Source organism: Labeo rohita, unplaced genomic scaffold (assembly GCF_022985175.1).
Source record: "Labeo rohita strain BAU-BD-2019 unplaced genomic scaffold, IGBB_LRoh.1.0 scaffold_773, whole genome shotgun sequence".
Lineage (NCBI taxonomy): Eukaryota > Metazoa > Chordata > Actinopteri > Cypriniformes > Cyprinidae > Labeo > Labeo rohita.
Window position 1 is genome coordinate 17,653 of NW_026129715.1, and position 20,237 is coordinate 37,889.

At 40.3% G+C, this 20,237-nt stretch overlaps 1 pseudogene; it reads right to left on the reverse strand.

Annotated features, from left to right (window-relative positions):
• Positions 1-381: 381 nt before the first annotated feature.
• On the reverse strand, positions 382-19,756 carry LOC127161915 (uncharacterized; annotated as a pseudogene).
• Positions 19,757-20,237: the final 481 nt, after the last annotated feature.

Consider the following 20,237-nt stretch of genomic DNA (forward strand, 5'->3'; position numbering starts at 1 on the left):
TTCCCCAAATTTATGAAAAACACAAAATACAAATTACAGAGTAACATGGATCAATGCTGCTAATGTAACAAGGAGAATTTATTTCACCCATAAATAGGACAACAGGCCATTGTACTTTGAAATCAACTGTACATCCAATATATATATTTTTTTCTTTAATGGTTTATATGCTTTTTCCAATTAAGCCACACCAAGCATTTTAAATTTACATTCTTATTTATTTATTAGCAGGCACTTTTATCCAAAACAAGTGACTAATCACAAAGAGGCAATAAACATGAGATGTGCTAATACAAAATTTCAGACATAATAAAACACACATGGAATTCAAATATTTAAAAGCTAACTTTATAAATTTATAAAGCAATCATTTATTGGTTTTTATTGAAGCACACAAGATTTTCCATGGTCCTTCTCATAGCTGTCAATGATTTGAGCATTTCTGGCTTCAATTCTCTTGAGTTCTGCAGCGTACATATCTGCGGTGTCTTTGTATCGTCTCATGGCCTCCTCCATCTTCAGCCTGCATTCTTCCATTTCCTTATAATGTTGATGTAGTTGTTCTTTCTCTGCGTCTCTCTCATCTTCAGAGTTTTTAGCCAAATCTTTACTACTTTGTTGATCTGTGACTGTATCTTTAATCCTTTCTACATTCTCTTCTCCACTCTCAGCCTCTTTTGTTTTATATTCTTCTGTCCTCTCAGACTTTTCCCCTGGCTTTTTTCTTCTTTTTAAGTATTCAAACACATTAAATTTTTTAATATGTTTCTTACGATCTTTATCAGATTCTCTTCCTGTTTCTGGTATCTCTCTGTCAAGATCTGTTGTACCTGTAAGCTGATCTTCTTGCTTTTCAATCTGATCATCATTCTTTCTCTCAACATGGGTTTGTTCAGTGCCTGTTGTCACTGTGTTTTCTCTCTTTTGTCTCAACATTGTGATCCCTCTCTCCACAAGCAGAAATTCTCTAACTTTTCCTTTTGCTTTTTCCTCTTCTAGTTTGTCTTGAATTTCTTTGATTTCAGACTCATGTTTGGCTTTAATGGCCTCGATTTCTTGTCTGAGCTCCTTTTCTCTCTCTCTGTTGATCTGCATGAGTCTGAATGCTCTCTCGGCCTCCTGAAACATTTTGTCATTGTAGAAACTGGTATTATTATCCCACATCATCTTATCAATCTTTTTTAACAGACTCACAACCTGGGCAGGATCCTTCTGTTTATTATTGAACACATGAAATCTTCCTCCACAGTCATTTATCAGTTTCTGAACATGTGGATCTCCTTCTTTAATGTAGTCTTCAATACTCTGATCTGCGAGACTGTCTCCTCGTGTGAACAACACCATAGTGTAGGCCTCTGCTTTCTCTCCGAAGGTCATTTTGATGAGCTGAAGTGTTTCTCTCTCCTCTTGTGTGAACGGGCCGACAGCGATGACCAGCAGAAACACATGCGGTCCAGGAGCCAAGAGTTCAATGCACCTCATGATCTCCTGCTGAATCTCTTCATTACTGAGGCTCGTGTCAAAGAGTCCTGGTGTGTCCACCACAGTCACAGGTCGACCACAGGCATCTCCACTCTCTCTTTGACATGTCTTGGTAACAGATGTCATGCTGGCTTTTGACTGAAACACTTCACGTGCCAGGATGGTGTTTCCACTTGTGCTCTTTCCCACTCCAGTTTTTCCAATCAGAACAATCCTCACACACTCCAAGCTCTTCTCAGCACCGGCAGAGGCTGTGAATCACAAACACAAACGTGCAATCAGAAACGTTATAAAGCCTGTGAACAATATAATACTCCAAAGTAAATTGACATAATTTTGTGCAATACTCACATTTTGATCGCACTAATTTTTTGGGATTCTCAGATTTTTTTGGAGTCTTCTGTATCATGGGTTCTAAAAATTAAGAATATTAGTAACCATTAACCAATAATAATGAAAATATTTTCAAACATATCAACCCAAGCTCTTGAAAAAGACATGCAAAAATGATATCATACTGTTTCTTGTATGTTTCACAATAGTTTCAAAGTGAAATGTCGAGTGCATTCAGTTTTCTCTGAAACAGCTAAACATGACTGTCTGTGGTTACTGTCTGTGATTTTATTATGTTGGAATAATGCTTTTGTTACACAGACCTGGCAACCATGAGTGCAATACTGTACCAGGTGCGCTACCGAGCAAGTTTACTTTGTCAGAAAAGCCATACATATGGAGCTGTTTATGTAAAACAAACCTCAAAATGTATTAGTTTACTAATTCTGAACTATGGTGAAGAGTTTTAAGATGCTAACAGTATTGTGAAAGGAACTGCACTACAATAAATCTGAATTAATCAGTAAAATGCTAAAAAATTCTAATAAAAGTTTGAATAAATGTTGTTGGTGTTTTACTGCCACTAGTGTTCAATTCAGCGGGAAGCTGTAGCACAATTTACATATAGGTATGAGCCATGTTCCCCTTCAGGAACTCGAGCTGCGTCGAAACGCTTTGGGAACGCCTCCAGCGTGACCACGCTCTGAAACACGTGTGCAAACAGTTCAATGGAGAAGCGAGACGTCACAGGCGGGGTGACGTAGAGACCAGGAAGCTTAAAAGCACGTGCAGTGCATGCAGCCAGCAGCTTCTGTCTTTCAGCAAGCGCTCTGTGTGTGTTTGTGTGTCACTCTGTTTTTTGTGCTAGTTCGCACAGCTTTTATTTGAGAGTGTCACTATGTCCTACAAAGCATTCTTACGTATATAAGCAGCGGCATTTAGACTGTGTTCTCTCTGCCTGCGCTATTTCGGGTGGCGATACACACAGCCTATTTGTTGTCTGTTTGGGAGCGAAGCATGGGAGTCAGTTCCCGAGGGAGCTGACTGCTGGCGTTTGCGTTCCCCGCGGCTCAGCTTCCGCTTCTGCTGAGGCAGGGCGGCGGCCGTGATCGTGGGGATCGCATATAGATCTATGGACAGGTTAGAGACAGGTCCGCGCTATCTCTGCCTTTCTTCCTAGATCTAGCGCTCTCTTTCTGGGTTCGGAAGCCCGCGCTGCGGTACTTCCCCCTTTGAATGAGAGCTCGCGGCGGAGCGGGCTGTGTCAGCTCCCGAGGGGGCTGACTGCCCGCACTCTCGCTGCACACGCTTTGTTCCCGGAGGGCTCTCTTCGAGGAGGGAGCCCTCGTGAACTTCCCCGCGGCTCGGGTCCCGCTTTTGCCGAGGCAGAGCGGTGACTGCGGCCGTGGGGATCGCACATAGATCTACGGACGGGTTAGAGACGGGTCCGCCCTATCTCTGCCTTTCTCCCTAGATCTAGCGCTCTCTTTCTAGGTTCGGAAGCCCGCGCTGCGGTACTTCCCCCTTTGAATGAGAGCTCGCCGCGGCACGGGTCCCGCTTTTGCCGAGGCAGAGTGGCGACTGCGGCCGTGGGGATCGCAGCATAGATCTGTGAACGGGTTAGAGACGGGTCCGCCCTTTCTCTGCCTTTCTCCTTAGATCTAGCGCTCTCTCTCGGGGCTCGGAAGCCCACGCTGCGGTTCTTCCCCCTCTGAGTGAGAGCTCGCGCTGCTGCGGCTGTCTTTCTCCGAGGAGATTGATGCTGTCCGCATATGAGCTGACTACATATTAGATCGCTCGTTTCTTCCTGCTCTCGCTTTTCAAGAAAAAATAAATAAATAGCAAGAACGGGGATTCAAGCGATTTATGTGTGGTTTGTTCGGGAGCTGAGCATGTACAGTCCGCCCTCGAGGGGGTGGGCTGTGTTCATTCATAAATGAATACATTTATTTACTACACTCTCACCCTGTACTTTCGCTAAGTGTGTGGATGCTGCCAAAATAAATAAATAAAATAATTAGCAGCTCATACCAGAGGCCAGTCTCGAGAGACTGGTTCCCTTAGTAGATTATTTGGCAGCGTGGAAACTACTGCCAAATGTATCTGCTTGGGTCCTGCGCACTGTAGAGCGAGGTTAATGTGGCGCTCCGCCTCCACCTTTTTACGGGGTGAGCCCCGAGCAGGGTCTGGTAATGGAACAAGAAGTAGAAACTCTCTTGAGGAGGGAGGCCACTGAGGTGGTCCCTCCTCACGTCAGGGAGTCCGGGTTCTACAGCCGGTACTTCATTGTTCCGAAGAAGGATGGGGGTCTGCGTCCTTTTTAGATCTGAGACTACTGAATCGCTCAGTAATGAGATTGAAGTTCAAAATGTTGACTATCAATCAAGTAGTGTCACAAATCAGGTCCGAGGTTTGTGACAGTAGATCTAAAAGACGCATTTTTTCACGTCTCCATCCTTCCTCAACACAGGAAGTTCCTGAGGTTTGCTTTCAGGGGCGAAGCTTACCAATATCGGGTTCTTCCGTTCGGCCTAGCACTCTCCCCCCGCACTTTTACGAAGTGTGTGGATGCAGCTCTGGCTCCTCTGCGACTCCAGGGCATCCGCATACTCAACTACATCGACGACTGGCTGATCCTAGCTCAGTCGGAGATGGTGGCAGTTCGGCATCGAGATGTCGTTCTCGCTCACATGAAGGCGCTGGGGTTGAGACTGAACGCCAAGAAAAGTGTGCTTTCTCCATTACAGAGGACCACTTATCTGGGCGTGGTGTGGGATTCGACCACGATGCAGGCATGTTTGTCTCCTGCTCGGATCGAGTCGATCCTCACTGCAGTCAAGAGAGTGAAGGAAGGCCGGTCACTCACTGTGAAGCAGTTCCAGCAACTGCTGGGTCTGATGGCAGCAGCGTCCAACGTGATACCTTTTGGCCTGCTGTACATGAGACCCCTACAGTGGTGGCTCAAGACCAAGGGGTTCTCCCCGAGGGGAAACCCACTTCGCATGATCAGGGTCACGCGGCGCTGCCTATGTGCCCTGGACATGTGGAGGAAGCCTTGGTTCTTGTCTCAGGGCCCGGTGCTGGGAGCTCCTTGTCGCCGCGTAACGCTAGCGACGGACGCGTCCCTCACCGGTTGGGGAGCGGTCATGAGTGGCCACCCTGCCCGCGGCCTGTGGAGCAGTCGCCATCTCACTTGGCACATCAGCTGCCTGGAGATGCTGGCCGTGTTTCGAGCATTGAAACACTTTCTCCCGGACCTAATAGGCCACCATGTGTTGGTTCGCACCGACAACACAGCGGTGGTCTATTACATCTACCACTAGGGAGGTCTGCGTTCGCGCCCCTTATACAAGCTGGCGCACCAGATCCTTGTGTGGTTCCAGGACAAACTCCTCTCGCTGAGAGCGGTTCATGTTCCTGGGCATCTCAATATGGGAGCAGACATCCTGTCGAGGCAGGGGCTGAGGCCCGGGGAATGGATGCTTCACCGTGAGGTGGTGAAGCAGATTTGGAGAGTTTGGCCAGGCTCAGGAGGACCTCTTCGCGACTAAGGAGAATGCGCAATGTCACCACTGGTGCTCTCTGACTTATCCAGCTCCATGGGGGCTGGATGCCATGGTACAGATGTGGCCGAGGCTTCGTCTGTACGCCTTTCCCCTGATCGCTTTGCTCCCAGGAGCTGGAGTTTTGGAATTTGTGGGTGTGGCCCCGGTCTCTTAACTAGGTTGTTGAGACCGTCCTCCAATCCAGAGCTCCCTCCTCGAGGAAACTGTACGCCCTGAAGTGGAAACCTTTCACTTCATGGTGTGGAGACCGCCAGCAGGACTCAGTTAACTGCCCAGTTGGTTCAGTGCTGAGGTTTCTGCAGGATCGGTTCTCCACAGGGTTAGCCCACTCCACCCTGAAGGTCTACGTGGCGGCTATTTCGGCCTACCACGCCCCTCTGGGTGGCTCCTCAGTGGGTAGGAACCCCCTCGTTACACGTTTCCTCCGCGGTGCGCTGAGGCCTAGGCCTCTGGCCAGGTGTAGCTTGCTAAGTGTGGTCGGGATGCTATTTCATAGCTTTGAGTCCTCTGACCTTCCCTTCTTGGGGGTCAAGGCTCTCTTCTCTTAAGTTGGCTTCAGAATGCTGTGGAATGTCCACCCCTTTGACTTTAGGCTCTTTCCTGGACTTGTGCCACTTGGCTCTTTTTCTCTCACCCTAGCTGTGCTCTTTCACACTGGGCAGGGATTTGAAGTCTGGTGGCGTGGGCATCTCGTTCCCAAAGCGTTTCGACGCAGCTCGAGTTCCTGAAGGGGAACGTCTCGGGTTACGTATGTAACCCCGGTTCCCCGGGGGAACGAGACGCTGCGTCTCGGGCCATACTTCTGGCATCCCTGCAGCGCTTGCTTCTCTATTCAGAAGCTGCCGGCTGCATGCACTGCACGTGCTTTTAAGCTTCCTGGTCTCTACGTCACCCCGCCTGTGACGTCTCGCTTCTCCATTGGACTGTTTGCACACGTGTTTCAGAGCGTGGTCACGCTGGAGGCGTTCCCAAAGCGTTTCGACGCAGCGTCTCGTTCCCTCGGGGAACCGGGGTTACATACGTAACCTGAGACGTTTTCATGTTGCAATGTTTTAATGACACAAGTTAATGTCAATTTACACTTTAGCACCTAATGGACCTAATTTATCTTTTTCTTGTTCAGTTAGCAAAATCCAGCATTATATAATTGCATGAATAAATTATCTTTATGTCTTTAATGAACTGTTTCAGGAGTGTTGTAAAATTAATATGCACTTCATACTTACTATGATTCACGGTACATGCCCGTCTACTAAGACCTGAGCAGGCACCATTGAAGAAGAAGAAAAGAGAGAGAGAGAGAGAGAGAGAGAGAGAGAGAGAGATGGGAAGCAGTTATTTTATGTACAGATCATAAAAGCAGTAAATTCTATTGCAACATAATTCTCAAATACTTGTGCACTGGAGGTAAAGATTTACCCTTATGTATCTTGTTTGTTGTTTGCCAAACTGTGTCTTCTTTCATCAGGGCCGGTCTTGGGTGTTCAGGAATCTTCAGTTGACAGCCTCCATTTTCCTCCACCATCTTCTCAATGCTCTCCAAAAGTTTCTGCACTTGTAACTGGTCTCCATTCCTCTGTAGATGATAATGTAGACGTCTGTTGGTCTGCAGCAGAGACTTTACCAGTTCATTATCAGAGTCTTTAACGCTCACATACTCCTGCTCCTCATGCATGAAGACAACAATCACATTATAACCCCTCAAACTTAAAAGGAAGCTACTCTGAGGGGGTTCACAGATATTCGAAGGGTACTGAATAAAAACATAACCACTCCTTCAAACAAATATGCTTTTTCCCTTTTTTTTATTCTCCACAGTGTAAATAATAATATGTAATTGCCACTAATAAATGAGTAGATGTTTATACCATTTAGCAGTCTTTGTCTGCATCAAAGTCAATGAAATAAATACACTTATCATGTGAGTCCATGCGGTCAATGAAGCAAACTGAAGAGGATGAGATGAGTAGGAATCTAACGAGCTTGAGTGCGATGCAATGTAATCCAATAGGTCCGATGAATGAGATGATTGTTAATGGCGTCGACGATTTGAATATCGCGCTTTAAGCTGACCAGCCCAAACAAACACGATCCAACTCCTCCGTTGCTCAGTAGACATGCCCTGAACTCGTCCTTGATGCCCAAGTGATTAAAATGTGGTGAGTTAAACAACTGATAGCGGTCCAAACCACCGGGGTTATACTGAGTGTTCGTAAGCGAAAGAAAAGAGTCCTCTCTAAAAAGAAATCACAACATCCCCGATCAATAACAACAATTTCCAATGCATCATGTTAGAAACCTAGCCGGACAATACTCACATTTGAGCAGAAACTTAAAAAGTTCTCAAACGAGGACTCTGAGTGGGCAGGTAGCGTTTGCCACGCGGATGCCTACACCAAACTGACTCACACTGAAATGGACGCGCTTAAATGAGAAAATACACTAGGCCTTAGCGCCCTCTAGCGGCTCCCTGCGATATTTTATCAGGCCATGAAAACGAACATTTTTATACATTTTAGAGCACAAAAAAAAAAAAACAACACATTAGAAAATAAACTAAAGTAGCGATTACATCGTTACAACATACTCAGATGAACCTTCACCAAATATGAGGTTAATGAGCTTGAGAGCGTCTCTGTCCTGCTCTGTAAATGTGCCAGACTTGAAAACCAGCAGCAGGGCATGAGGTTCTGGACAAGACTGATGGAAGCGTCTTCTCACATTTTGCTCATCAGGTGAGAGAGCAGGACTGAACAGGTCAGGAGTGTTGATGAGCACCACACGTCTCTCCAGGACCATCCCATCATGCCTTTCAAACAAATGCAGGGAGGATGGCGACTCTGAGAAAACCTTTCGTCCAAAGATTGTATTTCCACAGGAAACTTTAACATCTGCATGTAACCCCAGCAGATCTATTCTCATCTCTTCTATAATCACAGACACTGAAATCACACAGATAGGTTTATCACTACACATAGTTCTGTTAATTCATTCTCTTAAATCAACATTTGGAGTAGATGCATAGTTTTTAAAAAAAAAACTGTACTGATTATAGTTTTTCTGAAATGCTAAAACACATTTTTTGAAACCATCACTCATTTTCTCAAAACTTTAAACACAAATCCAAATGTTCAAACTAAACAAGACTATTGCTGTTAGATTCATTAGATTCCTATTAAAGGGGTCATCGGATGGCCATTTTCCACAAGTTGATATGAATCTTTAGGGTCTTAATGAAAAGTCTCTAATATACTTTGATTAAAATTCTCAATGGTTTTGTAAAACAACACCCTTTTTACCTTTCCAAAATCAGCTCTGCAAAAATCATCTAATTTCTAAGGGGTTGTTCCTTTAAATGCAAATGAGCTCTGCTCACCCCGCCCCTCTCTTCTCTCTGTGGAAAGACGGTCTTGTTTACATTAGCCACATTTAGCCACTAAACTTCCTAACTACCACGTTATAAGGAAAGGCGATCGCAAAGATTCATTAAAAAAAACGCTTATACTCACTTCTGCTGTAAGTGAAGCTGGATCATGAATGATTTGCGCGAACATAGACGGATATATGTAGATCGGGAGGCGCATTCCATTCACAAACAAAGGTAATCTACTGCATCTTCAGCTTCTCAGATGTCGGAAGTAAATGACGACCACTATGTTCATTATTACATCCAGCAACACAACACCTCAATCGCTCAATCTGAGATATTCTTGTCTAACTTACATTCCTGCTCTGGCATCAAAACATGGAAAGTTACTGGACTGTGACAGCTGGTCTAAGGTAAGAGCTCATGTCAATCAACTATTGTGGGAGCGGCCTCTGTGGGTGTAACGGCACAAGGCATCTGAGAACGGCTCGATTTGAAAAAGGGGATATTATTTTTACAGATTAATTAAAAACCACTGCATGAATTTTTTTCATTATAGGGTAGATTTGTACATACACTGCCAACACACATTAATGTTCAAACAACATGAAAAAGTGAACTTAGCATCCAATGACCCCTTTAATAGAAGCAGAAGCTACATTATATATAAGGGTTCCTCAATTCTTTCCCTGGAGGGCTAATGCACTGCAGATTTTTGCTCCAACCCTGATCAAACTCACCTATCTGTGATTTTTTTTAATGATCCTGGAGACACTGATTAGCATGCTCAGGTGTATTTAATTAGGGTTAATCTACAGGAAAATGGATCTTGTGGGCCAGATTTGAGGACGTGTGCTATATATGGATAATAAAAACAAAGAACTGGTTTAACCAACAGTATAAACTGATGATTCTTTTGTACTTATGGGAGATTTTATTTCATTCTTAAGATTAAAAAAAAAAAAAAAAAAAAGTAATCATTAGGCTATATTCCAAGATGTTAAGAAATTCCCTTTAAGTCATTAATTGAATGTTAAAAAAAAGTTCTTGTTCAAGGCTGAAAAGCTTGAATCTTGAAGATCTTGTCATACTGCACACATTATTTTATTTAAATGTAAAACTTACTTGTCGGAGGCTGACGTTTGCTTCCACTTCTGTTAAATAATCCTGAACTTCCCTGATCTTCATCTGTTTAAGAAAAATAACTAATTAAAAAGAATATTGTTTAAATATACAGAAATGTCTTATTATAACATGAACTATACATTATTCCATTTCTCAATTCAATAATTTTAATCCACATGTCATATATATAAGCACTTTAAAAAAAAACAGCAGTATTTCACAAAATTATGAACAGAAATTAATAGAGTCACCAGGTTGTCTGGATGATTCGGTCCAGTCGGCCATCTTCACACAATTATCACTTCTTATGGTAAAGTACTTTAGACAGTAAGTAAAATACTGTGTTGCATCTCCATTCACTTAAATGTGTATGTGTTAAATCAAACATTGCACACTCATTACACTGCAGAAACAGGTTGGACTGGATATTTGGCTTACATTCCATACAACTCCCTGTGTGATACTGCTAGTGTGAACTATCAGAGGACTATCACATATGTCAAATTTGAACAGCATGGTAAAATGCAGTTGCTTTTAATGGAAATCTTCACTTTTCTATGGGTGGTTTGAACTCAAATAACTTGTCTGACACAAAGAAGTGTCACTGTGTTGAACAACTCAGTTTGCTTGCGTATGATACTTTAAACGATTCACAGCAGTCCTCTTGACTCTCACTCTGACAGAAAGCATGTTGAGATCAGATAAACATTAGCCTGAAAAGTGCTGTATGGAGAGAAGTGACAAAGCTCTTTTGCTGTGTTTGCATGTTTCTGGTGTGATGTGACTCATTTTTACATAATGTGCACAGACTCCTGCCTGTACAATCAGGTAAGACAATAATGATTTGGACAGGCTGTGAATTGTACCGGGTTTGCTGTGGAAAACGTAATAAATGCAGGTTTATTAAGTTGCTTTATAGGCTACACTATCTCTAATAAGACACATTTATTCTAAAATAAATTTATTCATTTATTCTAAAATCTAAAATGTTCTCATTAAAAGCACAAAGCAAAAACTTTAAAAGTTATACATTTCTGATCAGACTTGTGTAATTTTGTATAATTCAAACTAAGTTCAGGTAGAACAAAAATACAGATACATTTAACACCTTTTGAGAAACAGTACAACTTAACCCCATCCTAATATAAATGAGATTTTAGAAAAACATATTTTAAAATAATATTTACATTTATTAATTTTACTAAATGTTTTTATCCAAAGCATTGTATGTATAACTTCAACAAAATGTATTCCTACACAAAAATCTCTGTAACACTTTACCATAAGGTGCCATTTTTTAGCATTAGTTAATGTATTAACTAACATTAATGAATAATGAACAATACATTTATTACATTATTAATTTATGTTAATGCTAGTTAATAAAAAATACAGTTGTTTATTGTTTATGTTAACTTGTGATTTCAATAATAAACTAACATTAACTAAGATTATTAAATGCTGTAGAAGTATTTTTCATGTTAACTAATGTTTACTAATAAACTGTATTGTAAAGTGTTACCAAAATCTCTAACATGCTACTGTAGTCTGTTTGAATTACAGTAGATTTGGAAGTGAAAGAGCAAATATCAATCAACAAATATCAAATTTCAAACAAAGTTTGGGGTCAAAGCAGATAATCTTGTTTTCATCATGCATACAGCATGGGAGTTTTACTTACTCAAAGATGATCTGAGGGCAGAAAGGAATATGATTGGTTTACAGATTCAACCAATCAAACTGAAGCAGAGGCGGGGTCAGGAGATTTGGACGTGTGGAGGGAATACTTAAGACAGAAATGTTATTAACGCTTCGTGGGAGGCATTTGTTCCAAGGTAAATGAATTTACCATGTATTTACCAAAAAAATAAAAAAAATCAACATCTCTAATGTTTACTAAGTAAGTACTTAGCGGGTAAAGATACACAGAACAATGGATGAGTGGGTTCAGTCAAATCTGCAGATCTCTCAACTAAATGTTCAGCTTCATTTAAATTAACCCTGTGTATTAAGATTTGTATGGCTTAACATAACATTAATGATGTATATTACTGAAATATGTAGTAGAAAACCCATGAAAGATTTACAATATTTTAAAAATATCGCATATGAATGCAAAACTACTAACATGAAACTCAGTTTCACTTTTTTTTATAAATAATTGCTCATTTTTAAAATTAGTTAGGCAGACCACGCAGTATGCATAGTGATATGGAATAAAAGAGCATTCACTTATCATGTTGATTTCAGATGCATTCTGTGCCAAGTTATTTTGGAGTAATGGTGTTAATGGAGACAATATAAATACAATATAGCTGTACATATTGTATGCAGAATATCTCACAAAGTATCATTAAATGATTAAAAGTAATCACAAATGAATACTCATCTGTCATAATATCTTAACATTATACAATAAGGTAAACTCCAAAACACGGCATGACAGCATATAATACCAAGAGTTTCCTTCTTAACGCTATTTCAGCATCTATGGCTATATTCATGGCGAGAATCAGTTAATTTACACAAAAGTAAGTCAATCCATATACAAGTCTGTTATATACACAATTCAGAATGTTCAGTTCACCTAACCTCGAACCAGAGTACCCGGCGTAAACCCACACTGAGAACATGCCTACTCCACAGAGGCCTCATGGCCCTGCCGGGTGCACATTAACTCAATGTGATTGTCCTAATGCAGCTAACAGGATTAGTCTGTCGGCGATCACATCACAATCATCATTGCATATCTCAAACATTTGGTAAAAACCAGACCTTCGCACTTCGCAATAATAACTGTAAAGTGCTGACTAAACAATATTCATGTTCAGCTCATGTTTATTTGTATAGTGCTTTTCACTACAGTTATGAGAAGTTTATTCAGTTTACTCACTGTAGTAAAATTCAGAACTCCAATATCGGTTCGTCAGAAACCCCTGCTTCTTTTTCCATTCTGGGTGGTTTTTCTGACACAGCTGCAATTATGGGTAATTGTAGACCAGGGAACACAAAATTAGTCCCGTAGGACGAGTATCCTGCAGAGTTTAGCTCCAACCCTAATCAAACACACCTGGACCAGTTTATCAAGGTACACTTGAAACTTCCAGGCATGTGTGTTGAGGCAAGATGGAGCTAAACTCTTTGTGAGTCTGGTGACCCCTGTTGTAAACCTTAACATCTGAAGTATCTACATCCTCATCCCTCATTTGAGGAAGTGGAATCACTTTCACAACTGGGCACATATACATCTTGTCTTTGACTTTTTTGGCTGTCTGAATCCTCCCATCGGCTCCTGCATACCCACAGGCCACAGTGCTTGTGGAAGCTGATGATAAATGAGGAGTACCACCTGTCCTACTCTTTGACATCTGATCTCCATTTCTGTCTGCTCTGTAGTTATGGTAAGTAGCTGTGGATGAAAGTGGTCCAGAACTGATGTCACCACCTGCATTTCCAGAAGAGTTTGTTGGAGTCATAAAAGACTTGTGGCAAGGAAGCATACTAAAATACATAAGGCTGCCTAATGTAAGGATATAATATGATCATGCTAAATTCTGCTTTGAAACGAACCTTACATTATCACATTACATTTTCTTTAGACTGTATAATAAATGTATATTGTACCTCCGAGTAAGTATAAGGGAGCGATATGTTACGTTTGGGTAATAACTGGGTAGCAAACAGATATACAAATAATTTATAATGGAATAACTTAAAAAACCTAACAGGTACCTGTTCTGTTAAATATTAAGTTTGGTGTATCTATACGTAAGCTTTTTAAAATTACTGCGAAAATATACTCTTGTTCCATGTAGTTACAGGGTAAGTGTGACATCTGCAGGCTGTAAATTAAAGTGGCGATTGTTCCCCTCTTGTTCAAGGAAGTTACAGGGTAGGTTCAATACATAAACACACAATCTGAAAATATATCTAAACATATTTTTTTATAGTCGCTAATACCACTTCTACCTCTAAACCTTACGTTAACTATCACTGAACAGTAATAAAAATATATCTAAAAAAAAAAAACAGGAAAGTGCAATCACAATCATTTATTTATTGCAAAAATGTCAACAGCCATACAAAAAAGTAATCCAAATAACGATGCGTTTGCAGCCGCAGTGCTCTCTGGCGGAATACAGTAGGTTTGAGGTGCAGTAGGATGAGAGCAGAATTTAAATTGTTAATCGCTGAAAATATTATCCAGATTATTGTCTTGATCCACTCCTCGAAGGCGCCCGCGCGTCCAACACATCTCACCAGAAACACGGCATGTCGTAATCTGTGACGAATGCAGAGAGCCAATGAACGTCCGATTTTCCTGTCTCAAAATGCACTTTAGCACGGGTTTACGGCTGTTGCTGATGGACTCGCTGCTAGAGATGGAGATGAAAATCGCCGGACAAAGCCTTGAATTTGGTTCTGGTCCTCGCAAATCGTATGGATTCTGAAGATCTGGGTTACAGCACACAAATAAAATGGTTTAATTTGTAATTATGCGTGTTCGGTGTATTTTATGGTTCTGTTGTTAGTCACAGCATGTTAGAGAAAACGCCTTTGTGCTCCACCAAGACAAACGAAGTTAATATTACATGCATTATTAAACGATTGCAGAAATATTATTTATTTTAAGGGTTTAACGTGTAGTCATGATAACATTATGTAGACCTATTCTTGGAAACGAGCTGGCAACAGAAATCACACAGAACAGAATGAAATGTTATAATTTCATATTAAGTAAACGTTAAATGTTTAGATGATGTAAATATGTCAGTATTGTACATTTGGTGTCTGTAAAAATGTAAATAAATGTACATTTTGTAGAAATACATTTTACGTCGCGTTGAATTTTCTCCTGGAGTTGTTGTTTTTCTTTCTTATGTCTTTCTTCTAGATATTTAATGTGATTCTGTTGTTGTTCTGTTAAATATTTTTCATTTCTTTTATTATTCTCTTCAAATTCTTTCTGCTTCTCCTCCAATGTTCTTTGTAGCTCTTTTCGCAGATTCTCATTTGTTTCTTTCTTGATCTCTTCTTCTCTACTTTTAAATTCCTCTTCTTTTTTTCTCAGTTCATTCTGCATCTCTTGTCTTTCACTCTCATGTTCATCCTTCATTTGTTATATTTCTGCTTCATACTTAGCCCTCAGCTCTTCTTCTTTTCTCTTGATCTCTTCTTCTTTCTCTTTCATGATTCTCTCTTGTTCCTCTTTGATGTTCTTCTCCACCTGCTGAAACATCTCATTTGTGTAGATACTCCCTCCATTTGCTGCCACCATACAGTCAATCTTATCCAGCAGCTCAGAAACCTGTCTCTGATCTTTAGTTTCATTATTATTAAACACATGGTATCTCTTACCATACTGACGGATGAGGCACTGTAAGCTATCATTAGGTTCAATAAAATTTTGAATTGTTGTTCCTCTCAGATCATCTCCTCTGGTGAAAAGCACCATGGTGTACATCAAGGATTTTTCTCCAAAAGTCCCTTGGATCATCTTCACTGCGTCTTTCTCCTCTTGAGTGAATCGTCCCAGTGGAATCACCAGCAGAAACACATGTGGACCAGGAGCTGCCATTGAGATGCACTTCACAATCTCCTTCCTGGTCTCATCATTATCAACTCCAGTATCAAACAGGCCTGGAGTGTCGATCACAGTTATCCGTCTTCTGTTGAACTCAGAGGTTCCTTTCTCGCACCCTCTGGTTACTGAGTGTGAAGTCAGTAATGATTTAAAAGCTTCTCTTCTCAAGATGGTGTTTCCTGTTGCACTTTTCCCAACACCTGTCTTTCCCAGCAGCACAATCCTCACTCCATTACCATCACCATCATCATCATTGTTTGTTACACCTGCTAATAGCAAAAACAACTGCTATTACAATCATGTTCACCAAAAATAATTTAGAAAATGAAAGAAGCAAAAGAACAAAAGAAGTTCATATTTTCACTCTTATTTCAGGAAAAATCTAGACGTCCTTTCAAAAATGCTATTTGGAGACCTGGTAACCAAATGACTAAATGGGTCAACACTACAAATATTGTTTTGAAATAGTTTTTTCTTGTGTAGTCACAGCAGTTCTGAATTGATATATGGATTATGAAGTTATGACTGATTTGGTCATTTGGTTACCAAGTGTGCATTTGGAGTCTCATACATATAGACCAGGAGTTCAAGAGCTACAGACATTTTTATTTAGCTGCGTCATTTTTCAGAAAATGCTCAAAAATGGAATGCAGGTTAAGAGGTTAATAGCTGTTTTGGGAGTAAGATCAATTTTTCTTTCATGAGATTACTTCCTTTTCATGGTGGGGTTATGTCATAAACTCCTGGGTCAAGGCTGATAAACCGGGGTGTTTTAAGGGGTGTGATATTCAAGTGACGATTGTTTTCTGCCACAACATTTATCAATGTACAATCAGTTTTACGTTTGGATTGGCAGCATGCAAATGTTTCTCTGTTATGCTGGGTAAACACCACAAGATAATTGGGTTTATTTTGGGCTAATGTCTCCCCTTCCAACAATCCTAGCTAATGTCCTGATTATCTTGGTGGTTCTAAAGATTATCACATTTTCCTGTGGTTTGAGGTGTATTAAAAGTGACTAAATCTGCTCTGAAGAACGTCGAATGAGCCCCGATTGCGAATAAGAAATAATAAGAAATCCTGATGTGTGGGGAGACAAGCAGAACCTGATTTTACCAAGTACGACATGTTCCTGGATCAACATCTTTGTTGACCCTGGAACAACATTGTGATTAACCAATCAGATTTCAAAAAACAGTTTATAGTTTTTGTGAAGTTTAGGCTTACAATCAGTGTTTGGTGCTTGTACATCACTGTCATTCATCTATCATTTCCCATTACTCATGGGTAAGTTTAGGTTTAGGTGTAGGGATGTGGTCAAGATTACATTTTTGGATTAAAATGTTGTTCCAGGGTCAACAAAATATGTTCTCAGCAAAATCAGGACATGCGGGAGACAAACGTGCATACGATCCGGAGATTATTGCGTGAAATAAAACAATATCCAATCAGAAAGCAAGCTGACAGAAGACAGAAGCAAACATGTAAAGACCATGTTCCCACCATCTCTACGACTTCACCCAAACCCTTTTCTTTTTTTCCATGACATTTTTGTCAAAATCATTCCAAACACTATCATCGCAATTTCTTCCTGCCTATCGTCCACCATCTCAAGAGATTTTGTGAGATTTCTCATGTTCACAGTCAGGACTCTGGTTGAAAATCTGTTGGTGCGTGGTGTGCTGTCTTTGTCACATCGTGGCACACCACATACTATAGGAGCAAAACGGTTACATCTAGGATTTTTTGTCCTCATGTTTGTGGTCTCTCACATTTTGTAAATCTTATAAGATTTTAAAAATCTTTTAGTGTGTACCCAGCATTAGATTGATAAATGAGGCCACATGTGTGTAACAATATTACATTTATGTGAGGGAAGGGGAAACATAGCTACACCCCAAACTAAAACAATGTCTAATTGGTCAAAGCCATTTTTAGGCTGGGACAAGCAGGCAAAAAATAAATAAATAAATAAATAAATAAAATTTACAAACAAGAGCTACTTTAGCAAAAACATAGCACACCTCTCCTTAATAAGCTGCACGATTTGACACCTGATTCATGGGTCTATGACAAATGGTTTGGGACGAGTTCTGTGTCGACATTTGTATGGAAAGAAGAAACAAAATCAGTCTAGTAATAGTGATACTTCACCTTGCAAGTACCGCTGAAAAAGGGCTTTTTATACCTTTAATGAGACAGGATAGTGGAGGCATGAAATCATTGGGTCGAGAGGGGAGCAGGACCAGCAAAGGACCTCAAGTCAGGAATCAAACTCAGGTCATCCGTGAGCGTAGTTGCGCTGTGTGTCAGCACACTAACCACCAGGCTAACGGCACCGATATGTTTTAGTGTGATTTAAATAACAAATTTTAAATAACAGTGACACTTTCATGTTTGAAGACAAAACCACTGAAACTGATGATGCAGTATACATGTCAGATCAGTATGTGGTGCTGTAATTCTGCCACAACAACAAGAACAAGAAGACACAAATTTGTGCCTGCCAGCCACAATAACAAGATATGTAATCATAGTCAAAACAACCAAATCACGTTAAATAACACCAGATTTTATAATCTAATCATCCTTTTATAAAATGTGATTAGATGTCATGATTCTCAGAGATTTTGAGAATTACATTCACTCACCCTTTGACTGAATCTTCTGCTTTAACAGACTGATTTCATTCTCCATTCTCTTCAGTTCTTCTTTATATCTCTCCTCTGCTTCACATCTGGCTCTGTTCTCTTGAGCTTTTATATATATCTGAAGTGAATATGGTTCAATCTTCGTGTTCTCTATATAATCCAGTAGATCTGGGATCTGTCTTGAGTTTTCAGGTTCATTTAACCACATCACTCTGTACTGACCTCCACAGAGACTGATTAACCTCTGAGATTCTGGGCTGGATTTTATGAAGTCCATTACTGGTGCTCCAACAGAGTAATCTGTGGTAAATAGCAGGATGAAATGCTGTGTGGAGTCAAATATTTTCTGGATCTTCTCTATTTCTGCTTTGTCTCCATCAGTCAGTGGATCAACAGGAATAATGATGATGAAAGCATGAACACCAGTATGACAGAGAGACACACAGCGGAGAGTCTGATACATCACTTCCTCCTCTGAGAGCCGATTGAGAGCTGGAAGCTCCACCAGACTGATCTGACGACCATGAATCTCAACTTCACTCCACACACGCTCTGATCTTCTGTCTGTCTGCTGCAGGATCAGCTCTGATATGAAGGATTTTAATGTCTCGTCACTCCCACACACAACAAGATTCAGCTTTGACACTGAAAAAAAAAAAAATGTAGCAAAATATATTAAATTACTATGTTAAGTAGAATCGACTGAGTCTTACACTGAGACTTACTGTTAGGACGATCGACCTCTGGACTCTTCTCTCTTTCGCTCCCTGCAATCAAAATAAACACACACTTGTAATGTTGTTAATACATAAATTAGTTTTAATAGAAACACAGTATGATTAAATATAAAAATGTTAATTCATTGTGACCCCATAGTGTGACATAAAAATAATATAAGATTTTGGTCATGAATAAAAAGGCCTTCTATATACATAAATGTAAATACATGCTCTTTAGGTTAGACATAAATACTTACGATAACACTGTATTTTAAAGCGTCCTTGTTACACATTACATGACCTACTATTATAATAACTAAGACATGCATAACTACATGCACCTAACCCTAAACCAAACTCTCGTCCTAAACCTAACCGTATAGTAAGTACTGGTATAAGTTACAAGATGCTCTGTTACAAGAGGCCACTGATTGTGTCAAGGCAACTCATTCTTGAAGACTTACAAGGTTTTGGGAGACTCGCGAAGCTGGAAAGATTTTGTCTTGCATCCTTATGGCTCGCATCAAATTTCCTAACCTTTCTGAGATCAGAATGCCCAGGTCTGTTGTCTTGCTCTCCATCCTCTGATGAGTCAGTCTGCTGTGCTCTTTTCAAAATACCAGTGCGGTTGTCTTTTTTATCACTCATGCTGAAGATGTTCTCCTCCACACTCAGTTAACTGTTCATTAGCTTTCACAGATGCCCCTTTATGTTCTGTGCATTTTTTCCCTCCGTCGTTATCACTATAGTGCATTTAATCGCTTCCTCACTTAATTCAGTTATATGACAATATATTTCAGTCTTCTCATGTCCTCCTCAGTGAAGAATTTGAAATGCAGTATGATTATGAATGCATGAGGTATTGAATCAGATTCACACACTCTCTCACTGTCTGTGTGATCTGATGATCTGGTATGTTTGTCTGGAGCAGCTGAGAATTTTGATGATGATCACATGTCCTTCAGTCTTCCTCTGACTCTCTCTACAACATCTGGAGGAGTTTCAGTTTCATACGCTGCTCATCCGTATTATAAAGTTTCCCACATGGCTGTTTTCTGACTTTTTTCACACTCACTGAAACACACACATATCGTATTGAAGATTTCTCACAGGGGAAAAGGACTTTGCACATGATGCTTATACTGTACCTGACCATATCAAATTACTTTGATGTCAGAATTTGCAAACACACATATACATATTTTATAAGTGTATAAGTTGTCCTTTTTTATGTAATATTAAATGTATATTAAAAACTGAATATTTCCGTAATATTTCATGAACACACTTTAACTCCAATCTAAAAAACAATCATGTTACTCATAAATAGATTAACAACAACAATAACGGATTAAAAAGACCAAACCTAACACACGTGTAACATGACAAGTATTTTGAGATTTTGCCATT